Here is a 20,550-nt window from a genome sequence, read left to right as displayed (position 1 = left end):
GTTTTGTTACCTACCACTTCCTCCCTCACTGAGGAGCTCGGTAAATATTTGTTAAGTGAATGAATGGATTCATTGACACTGCTGATATCATATCAGCCCTTTTGTTAGAAGCCTTTAAAAACCTCCAGTCTCGGCCGGGCGCGGTGGCTCACGCTTGTAATCCCAGCACTTTGGGAGGCCGAGGCGGGCAGATCACGAGGTCAGGAGTTCGAGACCACGGTGAAACCCCGTCTCTACTAAAAATACAAAAAAAAAAAAATTAGCCGGGTGTGGTGGCGGGCGCCTGTAGTCCCAGCTACTCGGAGAGGCTGAAGCAGGAGAATGGTGTGAACCCAGGAGGTGGAGCTTGCAGTGAGCCGATATTGCGCCACTGCACTCCAGCCTGAGTGACAGAGCTAGACTCCCTCTCAAAAAAAAATAAATAAATAAAAATAAAAAAATAAAAACCTCCAGTCTCCTATAAGGCGCTATCTTCCTTATTCCAAATTGCTTCATACTTTGCTTTATTTTTTTTGGAGACAGAGTCTTGCTCTGTCACCCAGGCTGGAATACAGTGGTATGATCTAGGCTCACTGCAACCTCTGCCTCCTGGGTTCAAGCGATCCTTCTGCCTCGGCCTCCCAAGTACCTGGGACTACTGGTGTGTGCCACCATTCCTGGCTAATTTTTGTGTTTTTAGTAAAGACAGGGCTTTGCCATGTGGGTCAGGCTGGTCTCGAACTTCTGGCCTCAAGTGATCCTCCCACATCGGTCTCCCAGTGTGCTGGGATTATAGGCGTGAGCCACCGTGCCTGGCCCATACTTGCTTTCAATTTATTTTTTGCATCGCATACTTTCACTCCACACCCTATTGCTAGTTTCACCTCAGTGTAGCCACATTTCTCTTGGCCTCTGGAACTCTATTTTCCATACTAAAACCTTTATCATCCCTTAAAGTTCAGCTCCAACTTCACTTTTTTGGTGCGGTCGTTCCTTCTAGAAGTCTGTAACATTTGCTTGTAACACTCTTGAGCTCATGTTTCTCTCTGCCTCATAGTAAATCAGGTGCTTTAATATCTCCCTTTACCACTAAATTCAAAGAAGAAAAATCTCTTAGTTGTTGTGATATTCATCTAAGTTTGTAGCTCATAGGAGTTGCCAGAGAAAGATATGTTTGTCAAATTAATAAAAGCTTTCTTTAGTTAAAATACTGTCCTCTGCAGTTACAAGATTCCACCTCCTGGATCTTTTAAAGCGTTTGTATTTCTCAGTATAAAGCATTCACAAAAGGATTCACTTTAAACCTTGCTGTGGACTGATCCCGCTGGGGATTTTCTATTAATCATTTAGTATTGGGTATCTGGTGACGACAGTTATAAGGAAAAGCAATGGGAGCAGAGAAGCAAAATCCTGCCCGAGGCACATGATGCTCTTTGCACAGCCTGGTCTTTGAGTTATCGTCTTTGTAAATGGATATGGTGGCACAATTTCAGTGCCAAGAAGATAGACTGTTTTCATTTATTTTACATTGTACGTTAGGACCTAAATATAAATATTCCAGCTATTCATCTCAGCATGATTTGGTTGTGGAAACATAATCGGAATTGTCTAGGAGACGCAGGCAGTGTCTATTTTGGTCCTGGCACAGGAAACTCAGCCTTTGTCCATTTTTACAGTTTGATTTACGGGAGGTTAAAAATTCATAATGCAGCAGCTAACCTCCAGCAAATATTGTTTTTTGCATGAGCCAATTCAAATGCTCCCTCATCTCAGGTTTCCTGTTCAAACGCTCTAAAAATGCAGAGTTTAGCTGCTGCTACACCAGCTTAAACTACTGAAAATCAGCCAGCCTTTGCCCTGTGGAGATCAGGAGGGGCTCAGCCCAGAAGACAAAGAGAGGGGCTAGGGAGCCCTTCATCCACCCCCCAGGCACACTTTCTATGTCAGCTGCCTGATGCTTGTTATTTTACTTAATCCTCCAGTAATCTCATGGCATAGACCCCATTAGCTTTACTTTTCAGAAGCAGGAACTGAGACAGGTTAAGCAACCTGCCTGAGCTTGCAGTGCTGGTGAATGGCCAAATGGCTTGGCCTGACTGTCAGGCTGCATGTGGGGCTTCCTGCTGCAGACAGGATGGTGGGATGTCTGCAGCTTGCTGCTGGCTGTCCTGCTGCCTACATGCAGCGACGCAGAGAATTCATATTTGCATTTCAAATCAACTCACAGACCCCTAGTGGAAGTGGGGGGTTTTCATTTCCTTCTGGGCAACAACACAGAGCTGCCCAGTGCTTTATGAAGTGTGGACACATAAGAGCATCCTCTAGTCAAAGCGTGGGCTACACATCTTGCTGTGCCAGGGGACAGGTAAACCCCCCTTTCCCTGCAGACACTGCTATGGATGCCTCACTGTCCCTTCTACCTCCCCAGGCTCTCAAAGGCCCTATGGACGGCTCTGACCCACAGAAGCTTCTGATTGTTTGAAAGGAGCATCCGGGCCTAAAGGCTGCTCCATGGGTGCTGCTGCAGGGTGCGGCTATTCCAGGACTCAGGGCTTGTCAGGATCCCGCGTGTGTGAGTGCAGGCCCCAGAGACTCCACACTAATTGCACCTGCTCAAAACTCTCTCCTAACTAACTGGACCATAGAGGCCGTGAGAGAAAACGACACTGGCCTGGGCCAAGAAAAACACCCATGTAAACAGACAGGGAGACCAGGATGGAGGAAGCACGAAGGTGGCAGAATGACACCTGTGAGGTCTGCTTGGCAGTGCTGGGCTAAGTCAGGAGATGCAAGTGTTGCACTGGCAATGCCATGGCCTGGGAATTTGAGGAAGCCTCTCCAGGCTCCTTATGAGGACACAGATTTCATGGCTGACCTAGAGCTACCTGAGCAGGCCGGATTCATACTCTATCACTTTCCATTAAAATATCCCGAAAACAGGCCGGGCATGGTGGCTCATGCCTGTAATCCCAGCGCTTTAAGAGGCTAAAGTGGGGGGATCACCTGAGGTCAGGAGTTCAAGACCAGCCTGGACAATATGGTGAAACCCATCTCTTCCGAAAAATACAAAAATTAGCTGGGGATGGTGGTGGCCACCTGTAATCCCAGCTACTTGGGAGGCTGAGGCAGGAGAATCGCTTGAACCCAGGAGGCAGAGGTTGCAGTGAGCAGGGGGTGAAATCATGCCACTGCACTCCAGCCTGGGCGACAAGAGCAAAACTCCGTCTCAAAAAAAAAAAAAAAATCCTGAAAATAAAAACATCTAACAGCTTGGAAAGTTAGGGCCAATGTTGGACCTAGAGTTTAGGATGACTATTTGTATATTTTAGCGGAGCTTGGGTTTAATTGAGGAACACAGGGAACTCCCCCGAGTCCACTGCATGAGATCAGCGTAGCAGGTCCTAGAGAAGGGGGGAAAAGACTTTGACCCCCTGGGTGATCCTTGTTTGAGTCCACATTAATCAGAAAACAGAGAGAGAGAGACACCCTCTCACTGCACAAGGACTATCTTTGAAGCCATCAGTGGTGTTCCTACTTTCATCTACCTCTATTCCTCCTCTCTATCTTTGAGCTCTAGTTCTCAACATGGTGGTGGGTGGCAGAAGTTCACTTGGCCACCTGCATGTGGACAAGGCAGTTCAAGGGAGGTTGTAATTCATGAAAACTTCTCTGGATAGAACAAACATTGAATCCACAGGGGGGAGAACACTCACCATATACCAGGAAAGACCAACACACTACATGGGATTTTTTAAAGGAAAAAGATAAAAATTCACATATATTCAGACAAAAGAGAAAAGAGGGCAGATTATTTAAAAACAAACAAAAATTAATCTGACATCAGACATTTCTTCTGCAAAAGCCAGGGGACGATGCCCCCGAATTCATACACTTCTAAGAGGTAAGAATTGAGTGAAAATTAGGCACAAAGACTACCATACCCAGCCACACTCTTACAACACAAGGTCATCCTCGGTTACATCGGGGATTAGAAAATGACCGTTCACATTCTCTTTTATCATTAGTTAAGAGATATTCTAGCCAACATAAAAGCAGTCAATATAAAGAATTAATTACCGAAAAAGAGCACCTTACTTTTTCACCCCTTTGGTTAATAAACATTTATCGAATGGTTGCAGGGTGCCAAGGCAGTGTGCTAGTAAGCAAAATTTTGAACAAAACCGGAAAGGTCCATGCCCTTGTGAAGCCCACAGTCCAAGGGACAAGAGGGAAATCAACAGGCAAACACCTATCAGGGGACAGGTAACATAGTGGCATGGTGCATGGTGGTATGGTGACAGGGTGAGATGGTGGTGTGGTAACTTGATAACATAGTTGAGTATGACAGGGTGCATCATGACACAGTGGTACAGTAAGTAACATGGCGTCATGATATGATGAGGTGGTGGCATGGTGATCTGGCATGGTGGTACGGTGATGTGACATGATGGCATTGTGGCATGATGATGTGATATGGTGGCATGGTGATGTTGTGGCATGGTGACATGGTGGTATCGTGACATGGTGGCATAATGATGTGATATGGTGGCATGGTGATATGGTGATGTGACGTGACGGTATTGTGGCATGATGTGGTGATATGGTGGCATGGTGATATGGTGTCATGGTGATGTTGTGACATGGTAACATGGTGGTATCATGGCATGGTGGCATAATGATGTGATATGGTGGCATGATGATGTGTGACATGGTGATATGGCATGATGTTGTCGTGGCATGGTAACATGGTGGCATGATGATGTGGTGAAGTGGTGACATGGGGACATTGCAACATGGTGGTATGATGTCATGGTGGTATGGTGGCATGGTGGTGAGCTGATGTGGCATAGTGACATGGTGACATGATGGCACGGGTGGCATGGTGCATTGTGATGTGTGGTAATGGGGTAGCATGGTGGTATAGGGGCATAGTGGCATGGTGGCTTTAGGGCATGGTGGCTTGGTAACATGGTAGATACGGTGATTCTAAAGAACCAAGCCCAGTTCAGGGTGGCCTGAACACAGGATAGGTGAGAACTGAAATGGATCAAACACAGAGACCACACAGCACCACAGCCCATGAGGCCTAGGCAGAGGCTGTGTGGTCTTGATCACTAAGGCTCCGCCACTTCTTAGCTTAGCATCTGGCTCATAGTATAGGTCCTCAATAAATATTTATTGGATGAATAAATTAGTTACATTAAAATGGCCTAAAAAGAGAAAAAAAATCTTAAATAATTTTTACTTTATTAAAAATAGCAATGATAATATATGTCGATCTAGGTTTATAATGTGAAAGTAAATTAACAAAGACTAGGAAATAACCAAGTGCATAGGAAGAGATAAAGTGTAATAAATTTTAAATCTTATGTCAAAAGGAGTCAAAATAATTGCCTTATTCTTGACTTAGATAATTAGAGAACACATTTAAATAGACATTTTAAAAATTAAAAGTATTCATTGGTATAATTTTTAAAAATACCATCGTACGAATAACATGAATATAAAAGAAAGCTACTGTAAAGTGTAAAATGGAAAGCCTAACAAAGCAAGATGAGAGGCATAAGGGTCAAGCATTTTAATTAGGATGATAAATGTTGGCAGTTTAAATTCTGCTATGTCAAAGCAAAGTCTTATAATAGGAAGCAAAAATAGAACAATATGATAGAAGAAATAAATATTAAGGAGAGCTCTTTTACAATTTAAAATAAAAGACGGGAAAGATAGGAAAGTTCACGTGACAGAGAAAACAATTATTTCAGTATCAAGAAAATGTAGGCATCAACTCGAGCCTTAAAGTGGCAATAAAAGTCATGTTGTGTTATGAAAGGCATTAGCAGTAAAAATGGTCCCCAGCCTTCATCTGCTGAGAAACACAGTACTGGCATTGTATATTCATATTTTAAAAGTCAAGAAGAAATGATCAAAACACAACTATTAGGGAGAGTTTATCAATACCACTACTCTATGGTAGATCAGGAAACAACGAAAAGAGAATTAGTTGCATATGGCTGCCATAACAAATTGCCACAAATGTGATGGTTTAAAACAACACATATTGACTGTCTCACAGTTGTGCAGGTCAGAAGGCTGTAATCAGTTTCACTGGGCTGAAATGGAGATGTCAGTAGGGCCTCACCGCCTCCAGAGGCTCTGGGGAGGACCTGTTTTCTTGCCCTTTCTTGCCTTTTCTAGCTTGGAGCTGCATTCCTTACATTCCCTGACCCCTGGCCCCTCCCTCCACCTTCAAAGCCAGTGACATAGCATCCAGCTTCAGTGGTCACAAGGCCTTCTTCTTCTGTATCAAATCTCTCTCTGCCTCCCTCTTGTAAGGATACTTGTGATTTGCATTTAGGGCATACCTGGATAATCCAGGTGAGAAAAGAAAAATAGCTGAGAGCAGTCTGAATGATGTGGGCAGAACTTACCAGGCTCAGAGACTTGAGCATAGGGCTTCATTCTCACCCCACCCTTCCACACCTATGCTGGGGGCAATTGTTTAAAAGCATTTCAGACCAGCTGTCTCACCCATGTATCCTATTCCTGGAATTAGTGATACAAAGGACAATGTATAGCCATTCAATAGACTATGTTATTTTAATGTAAATTCTTTGTAAACAGCTTAGGAACTGCCTCTTCTTCTTTTCTTTAAAATCCCACTTGTAAATGCTATTAATTAGAATGTAGATTCAGGGCAATTTGGATCTATGCTCCTGGGTTGCAGTCCTCAAATTTGGCCCAAATAAACTCTCTACTTTATTAATTTTGCCTCAGTTTTTTTTTCCTTTAAGTTGATTTAGGATAATCTCCCCATCTCAAGACTATTAATCACATCTGCAAAGTCTTATCCTATAAAGTAATATCCAAAGGTTTGAGGGATTAGGGCCTGTATATCTTGAGGGGCCACTGTTCACCCTATCACAATGATAATATTAGACTTAGAGAAGATAAAGCTCATACTAATAGGACTACTAATTTTTGAATGTCCATGGAACATTTACAAAAGTTGCATATATTTGGCTCTATAAAATCCTCAAAGCAACACTTGTTATTCACCAACATAATTTTCTAAAATTCAAGATTTATAACAAACATTTAGAAAGGATAACCCAATTAGTTAAGATATAACAAATAAAATAAAAGCCTTCCCAGATAACTAATAGGATATCAAATATTATTTCAGATTATTTAGAAAATTATTAAAAAGGAAGATACTGCATAACTAAGGCTTTCCAAGGTATCTGGAGAGGCCAATTATTAACCATAAATTATTTCATTTCCAAATTAAGAAGAAAATAAATATGTAAGTTATCATTCAATGCAGGGAATTAGAACATAATATAGATGAAATCAGAAATTAACAAATTATAAGGTGATAGGATTTTTTTTTTTTTTTTAGGACCATATCCTATTTATTTATTTATTTATTTTTTATTTTTTTTTTATTATACTTTAGGGTTTTAGGGTACATGTGCACAATGTGCAGGTTTGTTACATATGTATCCATGTGCCATGTTGATTTCCTGCACCCATTAACTCGTCATTTAGCATTAGGTGTATCTCCTAATGCTGTCCCTCCCCCCTCCCCCCATCCCACAACAGTCCCCGGAGTGTGATGTTCCCCTGCCTGTGTCCATGAGTTCTCATTGTTCAATTCCCACCTATGAGTGAGAACATGTGGTGTTTGGTTTTTTGTCCTTGCGATAGTTTACTGAGAATGATGTTTTCCAGTTTCATCCATGTCCCTACAAAGGACACGAACTCATCATTTTTTATGGCTGCATAGTATTCCATGGTGTATATGTGCCACATTTTCTTAATCCGGTCTATCGTTGTTGGACATTTGGGTTGGTTCCAACTCTTTGCTATTGTGAATAGTGCCGCAATAAACATACGTGTGCATGTGTCTTTATAGCAGCATGATTTATAGTCCTTTGGGTATATACCCAGTAATGGGATGGCTGGGTCAAATGGTATTTCTAGTTCAAGATCCCTGAGGAATCGCCACACTGACTTCCACAATGGTTGAACTAGTTTACAGTCCCACCAACAGTGTAAAAGTGTTCCTATTTCTCCACATCCTCTCCAGCACCTGTTGTTTCCTGATTTTTTAATGATGGCCATTCTAACTGGTGTGAGATGGTATCTCACTGTGGTTTTGATTTGCATTTCTCTGATGGCCAGTGATGAGGAGCATTTCTTCATGTGTTTTTTGGCTGCATAAATGTCTTCTTTTGAGAAGTGTCTGTTCATGTCCTTTGCCCAGTTTTTGATGGGGCTGTTTGTTTTTTTCTTGTAAATTTGTTTGAGTTCATTGTAGATTCTGGATATTAGCCCTTTGTCAGATGAGTAGGTTGCAAAAATTTTCTCCCATTCTGTAGGTTGCCTGTTCATTCTGATGGTAGTTTCTTTTGCTGTGCAGAAGCTCTTTAGTTTAATGAGATCCCATTTGTCGATTTTGGCTTTTGTTGCCATTGCTTTTGGTGTTTTAGACATGAAGTCCTTGCCCACGCCTATGTCCTGAATGGTATTGCCTAGGTTTTCTTGTAGGATTTTAATGGTTTTAGGTCTAACATATAAGTCTTTAATCCATCTTGAATTAATTTTTGTATAAGGTGTAAGGAAGGGATCCAGTTGCAGCTTTCTACATATGGCTAGCCAGTTTTCCCAGCACCATTTATTAAATAGGGCATCCTTTCCCCATTTCTTGTTTTTGTCAGGTTTGTCAAAGATCAGATAGTTGTAGATATGCGGCATCATTTCTGAGGGCTCTGTTCTGTTCCATTGATCTATGTCTCTGTTGTGGTACCAGTACCATGCTGTTTTGGTTACTGTAGCCTTGTAGTATAGTTTAAAGTCAGGTAGCGTGATGCCTCCAGCTTTGTTCTTTTGGCTTAGGATTGACTTGGCGATGCGGGCTCTTTTTTGGTTCCATATGAACTTTAAAGTAGTTTTTTCCAATTCTGTGAAGAAAGTCATTGGTAGCTTGATGGGGATGGCATTGAATCTATAAATTACCTTGGGCAGTATGGCCATTTTCATGATATTGATTCTTCCAACCCATGAGCATGGAATGTTCTTCCATTTGTTTGTATCCTCTTTTATTTCATTGAGCAGTGGTTTGTAGTTCTCCTTGAAGAGGTCCTTCACATCCCTTGTAAGTTGGATTCCTAGGTATTTGATTCTCTTTGAAGCAATTGTGAATGGGAGTTCACTCATGATTTGGCTCTCTGTTTGTCTGTTATTGGTGTACAAGAATGCTTGTGATTTTTGTACATTAATTTTGTATCCTGAGACTTTGCTGAAGTTGCTAATCAGCTTAAGGAGATTTTGGGCTGAGACAATGGGGTTTTCTAGATATACAATCATGTCATCTGCAAACAGGGACAATTTGACTTCCTCTTTTCCTAATTGAATACCCTTTATTTCCTTCTCCTGCCTGATTGCTCTGGCCAGAACTTCCAGCACTATGTTGAATAGGAGTGGTGAGAGAGGGCATCCCTGTCTTGTGCCAGTTTTCAGAGGGAATGGTTCCAGTTTTTGCCCATTCAGTATGATATTGGCTGTGGGTTTGTCATAGATAGCTCTTATTATTTTGAGATACGTCCCATCAATACCTAATTTATTGAGAGTTTTTAGCATGAAAGGTTGTTGAATTTTGTCAAAGGCCTTTTCTGCATCTATTGAGATAATCATGAGGTTTTTGTCTTTGGTTCTGTTTATATGCTGGATTACATTTATTGATTTGCGTATGTTGAACCAGCCTTGCATCCCAGGGATGAAGCCCACTTGATCATGGTGGATAAGCTTTTTGATGTGCTGCTGGATTCGGTTTGCCAGTATTTTATTGAGGATTTTTGCATCAATGTTCATCAAGGATATTGGTCTGAAATTTTCTTTTTTGGTTATGTCTCTGCCAGGCTTTGGTATCAGGATGATGCTGGCTTCGTAAAATGTGTTAGGGAGGATTCCCTCTTTTTCTATCGATTGGAATAGTTTCAGAAGGAATGGTACCAGTTCCTCCTTTTACCTCTGGTAGAATTCAGCTGTGAATCCATCAGGTCCTGGACTCTTTTTGGTTGGTAAGCTATTGATTATTGCCACAATTTCAGAACCTGTTATTGGTCTATTAAGGTGATAGGATTAATAAGTGAAACAAAAAATGATTTATTTGCAAAGACAATAAATACCTCTGCCCAGTGTAGTCAAGGAATAGAGAAATTGTAGAAAAATAAACCTAGTGAAGGTCTTCATTTCTCATTCCTATCAACACATTACAATGTTACTTTGGAGGCTCTGGACAGAAGACAAAAACAAGTAATATACATTTGATATGAAGAAGATAGAAGTATTACTATTTGCAGCCAGTATGATTGTATATAAACACCCCAGATTGTCAATCAAAATAATATATGGATTGTTGATAGAATTCAGTGGCTGATTCTGAAAGTAATATATAAAAAATCAGGTCTTTATAATGTCTATAACCCTTGGAAAGCATAAAAATAATAATTATAGATACTATTATTATTACACAACAAAAAAATAAGTAATACCAATATTTACATAACATGTCTTGAATGATAAGACTGTTTTGTATGATTAAATTTCCCAACTTACATAATTAAAATAATTCCAAACAAAGTCTGTATACTATTTTTGGGGAGACTTGGTAAAATAAATCCAAAGTTCATGTGGAAGAAGAAAGTGTTGAGAATAAATTTTAAATGTTTTGAAAGAAAGTATTATGAAGGGAAGTGACTTTTCCAAATATTAAAAATGCTGTAAAGCCGTGTTGATTTTTAGTTCATATAGCCCTATTATTAGAGAACGAGTTTGAATATATGGTGAAGTTGGCAAAGGCAAATAGTATGAGAAGTCATGGATTATTTAATGGAAAATGCAGACACTGCTATTTAGAGGGAAATGTGTTGGCTAATGAAATATGTGGCAAAGCGACTTCCTAGAATATGTTAACTGGGTATGCAGGTGGGTTATTAAAGTCCTGATAACTCACAAGTTCACAAAGAATATATACTCCTTGATCCATAGAAGAGGTGGTCTGTAGATGTTCCAAGAGAAACCACGGTAGCCTATTTTCTAAAATAATTGAACACACCCTGCCATACCATAGAGACTGAGCCACAGAGAGAACCAACACCACATACGCATCCTGTTTTCTCAATCCCAAACAGAAGACCAAGAATCACCGGGCAGAGGAGGAGACCTAAACTCCGTGCAAGAAAAATAAAATCTTAAGACCCCAAAGTCACTATGCCAGAGGCAAAAAGTTCAGCCTGTGAACTGATTCACACAAAACAAAACAAAACACACACAACAGAAACAAACAAACAAACAAAACCTGCCTTTCTTTGTTCCCAGAGAGCTGTAATTTCACATGCTAATTTTATCTTATGTAAAATGTAGATTTACTGAGCTTGAGAGGAATACGTTATTGACTTTCCCCCTACTCCTCTCTTTTTATGTAAAATGTCGATGCAATGAGCACTAATCACAGCCTCACAAGAATGTAACTGTTTGCCTCATTGCCTGCCCTCCTTTTTTTTTCTTTCCTTCTTTCACTCCTGTCTGCTCTTTGCCTTTAAATATTGTTGTTCATGAAACTCTCTTCGGATAAAGCACAGGCCACAGATCCTAGTGTAACTTGTGTATTTTTTTTCCTGGGTGCATCCTCAACTTTGGCAAAATAAACCTCTAAATTGATTGACATTTGTCTCAGATACCTTTTGATTTCTAGCTCAAACAAGAAAGACTTGGATAAAGAAACAGAAAAAAATATAAACAGAAAAAATATGGTAGTTTGGGATACAGAAAATATCTAAGAATAATATTCCAATTAATAGAGAGATGTAAAATTTTTAGTACATAAACCAAGAACAAAATATTCTGAAAAAGAAAGAAATGGAAAAGAACAACTATATGAGACTAAAAAATAAAGGTAGAGTCAGGAAAATTTTTCCCAAACATAAAAAGATGAAAAAATGAGAGATATGATGAGACATAAGGGTCACAGAAAAAGAAAACAGAGAAAACAGTGCAATCATCAGATAAAAAACAGAAATGATTGAAACTGATTAAGATAAAACTTCACACAAAAAGCACCTCCTCCATAATGAATTATAAATGACCCATCCCTAAGTGAATCTTACAGCCTCTGTGATCATGTTTCCCTTTGAATTGAATTCTAGAAAGTATAGAAGTTGTTTCAAGCTTATGTCTAGAAAGGTGCACAGGGACTGAACATTTTCATACTGCGCTTGATTACCTATTTTCAGTTTGTTACCACCACCACTGCACCTCCACCACCATCATATCACTGCTACCAGCACCATCATCACCATTACCACCACCATCACCACCATAACCACCACCACCACCACCATCACCATCACATCACTACCATTACCACCACCATTCACCTTCACCACCAACATAATCACCACTACCACCATCACCACCAAAACCACCATTGTCACTACCACTGCCACCACCATCACCACCCATCGCTGCCACCACCATAACCACCATTATCACCCACCACCACCATCACCACCAACAGCATCACCACCATCACCACCATAACCACCACTGTCACTACCACTGTCACCATCATCACCATCATTACCACCACTGTTACCACCATAACTACCATCATCACCACTACTACCCATCACCATCACACCATCACCCTCACCTTTACCACCATCACACCATCACCCTCACCTTTACCACCATCACTATAGGCATCTAAGGCTGGGAACTACATTTCCCAGAATCCCATTCCTTGTGCAGATTTGCTTTCGAGTTTCTATTTACATAAGATGAGGAAAGTGGAACTGATAATTGCCAGGTCTGAGCCTAGGCCTTAGGAAGCATCATGAATTTCCATTTGCCAGCCCGTGCTCTGCCTTCACTATGAAAAGAACATGCCCCAACTGGCCTCTCTTGGTCCTAGGAGGGTGAGAGACTCTTGGAGCAGAGTCAGCAGGGTCTGCAGTGAGAGAGGCCCCCAGCTGACTCACAGGCTTATGAGTGCAAAGGGAATGCTGCAGTTGTCAGCCACGGAGATTTTGTCATTGTCCACTATGCAGCACTTTTGCAGTACTAGTTGACTAATAAAGGTGCACTGACCTCATCTTACTTTTCCTATCCTCGTTTTCCATTGTTCCCACAGTTTTCTTCTCTTACTTTTAAAAATTCCATTTTAATACATATATAGTAGTGAGAAGCCTCAAACACTTTTCAGAATAGGTGAAGCACAAATAAGAATGCCATAAAATATTTTGGAGAATGCGACTTTATCCCTTTTGAATTCCACGCATGCTTCCGATGATTTGTAAATGGTATCATGTGACGGTTCTTAATATTAGTTTGGAATGTAGCTGTTAAGGAGAAACCTAGGATAAAGAAGTCACATGAGAATAATGTCCAATCACTTCTGCCATGGAGGGAGGAAGAATTTTGAAGCCAAGTGGAATATTATGAGCAGGTGATATATATTAAAGTAATGCAAATGAGCTAACGGCTGAGTTGAGAGTAATCATTGGCACATATATTTGTCTCATTCTTCTTTTTTCTTTGAAGAATCCTGTGCTTGTATCTTTTTTACATCAAGGATTTTCTTCTGCTTTGCTCGTCTCCAACTCCTTTACTGTTTTGAGATTCATTGCAGTTATAAATTCTGAAAGAAGAAATCTCAAAGTCACAACATAATTAAATCTTAAGCAGAATTATGTGATAAATTATTACAATTATCTTCATTTTATAGGCCAAAGTGCTAGTATGCTTCAGAATGCTTTTTATGTATTGTCCCTCATTCTCCAAATTTAACTTTTTATAGCTTTCTATAAATGAGATTGTAATATCTCTAATGTTCTGTGATCTGAGAACACAGCATCAATTGATAATGATGAAAGAAGAAAATCAATCACCACCAATACAAAACCCTAGGGGAATCAACCAAAGTGGAAAACTATATATTTTGTGCAGAGGCTTAAAAGAAGGGAAAAGTATGGCTTTGTTAGCTCTTCTCTGCATTCTGCAAGCATATAGCAGGTCTGTGTAATTTATTTTTGAGGCTACTCACTGAGACGCAGTGAGTGCTTGCTGTGAAATGGTTAATTAATTCTCCTCCTGTTTTGCTCCTCCTATTTTGCTGCATTGAAGCAGATGATGATTATTAACCTAGCAACATGGGGAAATAGGCAAGTCACTCTGAGCCCCTGGGATGGGGAAACATTGCTAATTGTGTGTGGACAACCAGATTTTTCTCCCTGTGTCATAAACGTAGTGTTGTTCTTTCTCTTCATTTATCTAAGTCCTGTGCTACAGTAGTGCAGTTCAGCATAAGAATGTTTGTGTCCCTCTCTGAGCTCTTTTGTGATAGTATTTTTTAACACAGAGGGTCCCAACTTACCGTGGTTTGACTTGTGATTTTTCAACTTTGCAGTGCTACCCATACAACTATTCTTTTTTTGACTTTTAGTACAGAAGTCAATAAGTTACATGAGATATTCAACACTTTATTATAAGATAGGCTTTGTGTGAGATGATTTTGCCTAACTGTTGGCTAAGGCATGTTTAAACTAGGCTAGGCTAAGCTATAATGTTGGGTAGGTGAGGTGTATTGAGTGCATTTTCTTTTTTTTTTTTTTTCTTTTTTTTTGAGACAGAGTCTCGCTGTATCGCCCAGGCTGGAGTGCAGTGGCGCGATCTCGGCTCACTGCAAGCTCCGCCTCCCGGGTTCACGCCATTCTCCTGCCTCAGCCTCTCCGAGTAGCTGGGACTACAGGCACCCGCCACCACGCCCGGCTAATTTTTTGTATTTTTTTTAGTAGAAACAGGGTTTCACTGTGGTCTCCATCTCCTGACCTCGTGATCCGCCCGCCTCGGCCTCCCAAAGTGCTGGGATTACAAGCGTGAGCCACCGCGCCCGGCCTTGAGTGCATTTTCAACTTATGATATTCTCAACTTACAATGGGTTTATTAGGACATAACCCCATTGTAAAGGAGGAGGATCTGTATATGCAACTGGGAGGGGTTTTGTCCCCCCATCTTGAGGGCAGGCTAGTTTTGAGGACTGATTGAGGGAGGGGCAGATTCCACACTTAGAGGATGAGGGGTGCACTAATGTGGAGGGTTAGATGGTGGTCTCTGAGACAATGTTCAACGGAGGGTAGAAGGTGCTAGCAACCTGCCCACTAAATCTGTGCAAGCCTTGGGAGAAGCGATGGCTTTATGCACAGGTGTCAACCTACTCAGCTCAGTTACTGGAGACGGCGCTGAGCCCAGGCTGTGCGGTGCAGGATCTGGGGTCTCTCAGCTTCAATTCTGCAAACTAATGTGGGACACATCTGGCTGGTATGATATTCAGGGTTGTGTCCGAAGGGCGAGGGTGCCTGCACTGAGGGACGGATGCGAGAAGGGACAGTCCCTGCTTCAGTCACATGGAGGTACTCATCCAATTTTCCGTAATGGTATAGAAGAGAGCAAAGGAAAGGAGCTGGTGGCCAGTGACCCTGGGGTTGAGAAATCGTGCAGCAGGGCAACGACCACAGCAATGCAGCCAAGGCCTGGGCTGGCCAGAGGACAGAGCGACTTTCCTGGTTTTCTCTTGACCCTGTGAACTTGGCTGGGGTATAAGTGAGTCATGGTGAGTGAGCTCTGGAATTCTTTGATCCATCAGGAAAGGAAGTGGGATTCTTGTAAAAGCAAGAAAAATGATCTTGCGGGGTAAGAAACAGGCTTAAACCATGTGATGGTTTAAACCAAGGAATGAAGGAGATTTGACCTCATGTTTAAGCCAGGCTGAGGGAATGAGTTGTGTCTGCTACAGAGACCATATATTTATGAAGTGCAGCAAAGCCTTCCACCTCCTTGTGCTTTTCTAAACATAGTTCTAGGAATGTACTATAAAACACTCAAATAACAGAAAGTTGTGTCAGAAGAACAGTATTTGTTTAACGTCCTCGTACACGTAGAACAGGAGTCACGTTCAAGGGAAGACTGAAGGCAAAGAAAGTCAGAGTATGAAACAGCATGTTCATCGGAAACAGAATTTTATTTCCGAGAGGGAGCTTGACTGGGGTTTGCCGGCAGGCAGAGTGATGGCAGTGAGAGACTGAGCTAGTTGGCGATGGCTGCCTAACAAGTGATCACAAACTCAGCAGCTGAAAACAACAAAACAGCCTATCCTCATCATTTACAGATTCCGTATTTGTGAATTCTCCCACTGCTGAAATTGATTAGTAACCCCAAAATGGATACCCGAGGTGCTTTTGTGCTCATTGGTGGATGTGCACAGAGCTTTGAAACATTTGAGTCACCAGAGGTGCACATCTCACCGAGTTGAACAGAGCAATGCTCTGCCTTCTTGCTCCAGCTGGCACGCTGTAAACAATTGTCCTTTTCACAGTCTATTTAGTGCCATGGTTCATCACTGATTTGTGTTTTTGATGGTGATTTCACTGTTTAAAATGGTCCCAAGCACAGCACGGAAGAGCCGTCTGGTGTTCCCAAGCATGAGAAGGCTGCGATGTGCTTCCTGGAGGAAATCTCTGTGTTAGACAAGTTTCACGCAGGCATGAGTTGTGGCGTTGTTGGCCGTGAGTTGTTCAATGTTATGAATCAACAATATATATTAAATCAGGTGCCTGTCAATAGAAACACACATAAAACAAGGTTACGTATTGATTGGGTGACCAAAAAATGTTGTGACCAGAGACTCATAGGAGCCTAACCCTGCATTCCCCATAGCAGCAATGGTATTTGCTAATTCGGTGTTCATGGTGACTTCACAGAACATAACTACGGTGTATAATGAGAATCGACTGTGCCTTTATCCTCTCCCGACTTCTGTGGGTCAGGAGACTGGGCATGGCTTAGTTGAGACCTCAGGTTGTTCCAAGGCTGTGGTCAGGTATCAGCCAAGCTGCGTTCCTCTTCCAAGCTCGTGTGGTTGTTGGCAGAATTCAGTCCCTTGTGGCTCTACACTGAGTCCTGTTTTCTAGCTGGCTGTAGCTGCAGCTGCTCTCAGCACCTAAAGGCTGTCTGCAGTTCCTTGCCATGTGATGTTCTTGCAGGATGGCAGCTTATGTCTTCAAGTAATCTCACTCCAGTCAGCTGTGAGAGCGTCTCCTACAGCAGCAACCAGGGACTGGTTTCATGGAAGACAATTTTTCCATGGACCAGGGGTGGGGTGAGGGGCAGTCTCAGGATGATTCAAGCACATGACATTTATTGTGCATGTTCTATTATTATTACATTGTAATATATAATGAAATAATTCTGCAACTCACCATAATGTAGAATCAGTGGGAGCCTTAAGCTTGTTTTCCTGCAACTAGATAGTCCCGTCTGGGGGTGATGGGAGACAGAGACAGATCATCAGGCATTATATTCTCATAAGGAGCAGACAACCTAGATTCCTCACATGTGCAGTTCCCAATGGGGTTTGTGCTCCTATGAGCATCTAATGCTGCTGCTAATCTGACAGGAGGTGGAGCTCAGGTGGTAAATGAACAATGAGGAGCGGCTGTAAATACAGATGAAGCTTTGCTCGCTCACCCGCCACTCACCTCCTGCTGTGCAACCTGGTTCCTAACTGGTACCAGTCCATGGCCCCATGGTTGAGGACCCCTGTCCTATAGCATAACACAATCAGGTGGGTCACTTTCTACCACCTTGCATGTAACATTACCTTTAGTGAGGGGCATCCCATCACCTCTGACATACTCCATTGGCTAGAATCAAGTCCCAGGTTCTACTCAAGGGGAAGGGTCACACAAGGCTTGACTCATGGGGGGATCACATTAAGATGCAGCTGCTGTACAGACTGACCCCAAATCTTCCAGAAGTCTCCATGCAAACCCAGGAAAGATGAGATGTCACTGATTACTCAGGAAAGAGCTAATAATTTGGAAATTAATGTCAACAGAGGATGGGTCATCAAGGCTGTGTCTTGATGGAGAAAGGATGCTGTGTGGGAGGTCTCCTGGGTCTTTGCCCCAGCTCTATCAGTACCTGCGAGGATATCACAGGGCCTCAATTTTGTCAGCTCTGCTTAATGGGCTGTGTGGTTAGAAACCCATGGATACGTGCACTGCAGACATTTCTAAATGAATAAAGTGACGAGCTCAATGCGTCACAGTTGGTCCACAGTCAAACTGTGGGGCAAGTGCCCAGGGAGGCCCTGCTTCTTCCTATTTTCTTTTTGTTAAGAATTCTTCAGAGGGCCCCCATTTCATGATGCAAGTTTTAATGGAATGAAAATCGAAACACCCAGAATTTTAGAAATCATTATATTCGCTGTTACCCAGCTCTAAAATTTGCCAGGAATCCCCATTATCCACACTAAGCACACCCACAATGTGCACATCCCTGCCTGACAGGCCCATGGCCAGGGTTCTCAGCAACATCTGCTCTGCTGTGGGTCCTGTGGTTCAATAAGAATTGGGGTGAAGGGTGTGCGCAGGGTACCCAGAAGTGGTTCCGTTATGGGCATACATGTTATCAGAGGTAACTCCATAATTATTTACTTAATATCTCTGACAATCCATATAGTGCTACTGAGGCAGCTGTAAGCTACCCATGCTCCTCCTGGATCTAGGAATACAGAAAGGATTGGGTTTTCTGGTGTCTCCAAAGTGCATGAGCATGTGTGGCCTAATTAAGTTCCATTTGGGAGGAATACACATCAATGGGGCCTTTCTCTTTAAGAATTGTTTCAAGACTACAGTCCTTTTGTTTAAGAATGGCTTTGTTTGCCTTTTATTTGGAGTTCAAAAGCTATTAGCCATCTGAGTTCCTGCCTCTTCCCTGGACACTCAGACGCAGACTGCAGATGGCCGAACAAAGCCCGGTTCTTGTGCCCCTGTGCCCCAGGCCGGATTTTCCCGGCCCTTCCTCTAATATAGCATCTTACACTAACATTTGCTTTTTCAGAGCCATCTTTTCCGAACAAAAGCTTCTTTCTATCGATGACTCCTAATAAGCCTCCCCTGCCCCCAAGGTTATTTGCTTCTAGCCCTTTACAGAGACATATCTCAAAGTTCTCAATTCAGCAAGAGGCAGGCGGCCTGGACCAGAGATTTTCCTCCAGTCTCAGCCCTGACTGGTCAAATCAGGTCCTTTCTTTCGGATTCGATGTTATTTCTGTGTAAAACAAAGAGGCTGTTAAATGATCTCCAAGTTCTTTTTTTCTACTCTAAAATGCTAATGTGAGGTGTGGGAATGCAGAGTAACTGCTATGCCTAGCTCCCAGCACTCCCAGGGAAGCAGAAGTGCCTACTCAACATTCAGATTCCTGGGCCCCTGCCCAGACCAACTGGACTAGAATCTTGGGAGGTACAGTCTGGGAATTTATATTTATAGCAAGCCCCCCTAGGTGTTTCAGACATACAGATTTAGAAGCAACTGGATGGCATTTGTTTAGAGCAGCATGTTTCTGCTTGCAAGAATAAGCAGTGCATTTAGAACGGCGAGAGAACACCTGCTTATGCTGCCGGTTAAACAGGCTCTGGCCTTTCTTTAGGAGACAGGTGTGTGGTGTTTGGCTCAGGAAGAAAACATAGCAAACAGCTATGGAAACAATGATCTCTTACTCAAGCAAATATTTGCCTCCCCTTCCCCCCCGCCTTTTATCCCAACTGCAACCTCGGTGGTGAGCAAATACAAGTTTAGAAGGTGCAGAGGCACTAAAATGATGGCCATAGAAAAAGCAGTGGCCCCTCTTCATTTTGACAACTCCGTCCTTTTTGCCAATCTCCCTGAAGGAGATTGAACCTCTCTGTTATTTAGTCTTATTTTATTTGGGGACTGGAAGATGGTCTTCCTCGTCATTTACCTAGCTTTTTACCCATGAGTACACACATCAAAACTTTATCAGGGAAGTAATAGGTGTCATTTGTCCCCGTTTTGAGGACTGATAGAGGCTCGGTGATCATCCTACCATAAGATATTGAAGGAAGGCAATCTCTGCTTCATTTTCCTGAAACCGTTTCCAGCTGCAGGCCTGCTGGCTTTTACCTGCTTAGATTAATGAACGGAATCTCAGGTTGCTGGCACTCTTTATTGTAGAGGAAATATAAATAATGAGAAGGTTCACCTGCAACCTGGCCCTGTGATGAAACAATAAGTGGTCAGTGCTGGGAGGCTGTGCAAAGAAAAGATTGTGCTGTTTTCTTCTCTAAAATTGTCCCGACATCCACTAACTCATTCAGGAGGACTCTGGTGTTCATAGCAGATCACCCTGAGACCTCAGTGTGGGTCATATTCTATCCTAATAACTCAGGTGTTATTCTGAGGTCATTGTTTTGAGACAGGAATAATATAGGTTGGTCACAAGAGAATAAAACATTTCAGGCAGGAATTTCACATGACTAGAGCCCATGGGCTGATAAGACCCTGAAAAACCAGGCTGTGGACCAAGCTGGATAAGAATGACTGGAACCAACATGGTGCTGGATTTGATCTAGGTTTCTCCTAGGACCTCATTTTGTGCTCATTAACATACTAAACACACACCCACCAGCACCATGATGGTTCCGAGAA

General features: G+C 42.2%; 1 long non-coding RNA gene across 1 annotated transcript in view; it reads right to left on the bottom strand.

The window, feature by feature from the left end:
- Window positions 1-12,917, bottom strand: part of LOC129487280 (uncharacterized) — a 38,614-nt gene extending 25,697 nt beyond the window's left edge. Inside the window, exon 1 of the long non-coding RNA XR_008659277.1 lies at window positions 12,817-12,917. This is a non-coding gene — a long non-coding RNA (uncharacterized lncRNA). The remainder of the gene's footprint in view (window positions 1-12,816) is intronic.
- Between the last annotated feature and the right edge of the window lie 7,633 nt (window positions 12,918-20,550).

The sequence above is a fragment of the Symphalangus syndactylus genome, chromosome 8 (assembly GCF_028878055.3).
Source record: "Symphalangus syndactylus isolate Jambi chromosome 8, NHGRI_mSymSyn1-v2.1_pri, whole genome shotgun sequence".
Classification (NCBI taxonomy): Eukaryota; Metazoa; Chordata; class Mammalia; order Primates; family Hylobatidae; genus Symphalangus; species Symphalangus syndactylus.
Note: the sequence above shows the minus strand (reverse complement) of the source record. Positions and strands in the feature narration are given on the sequence as shown.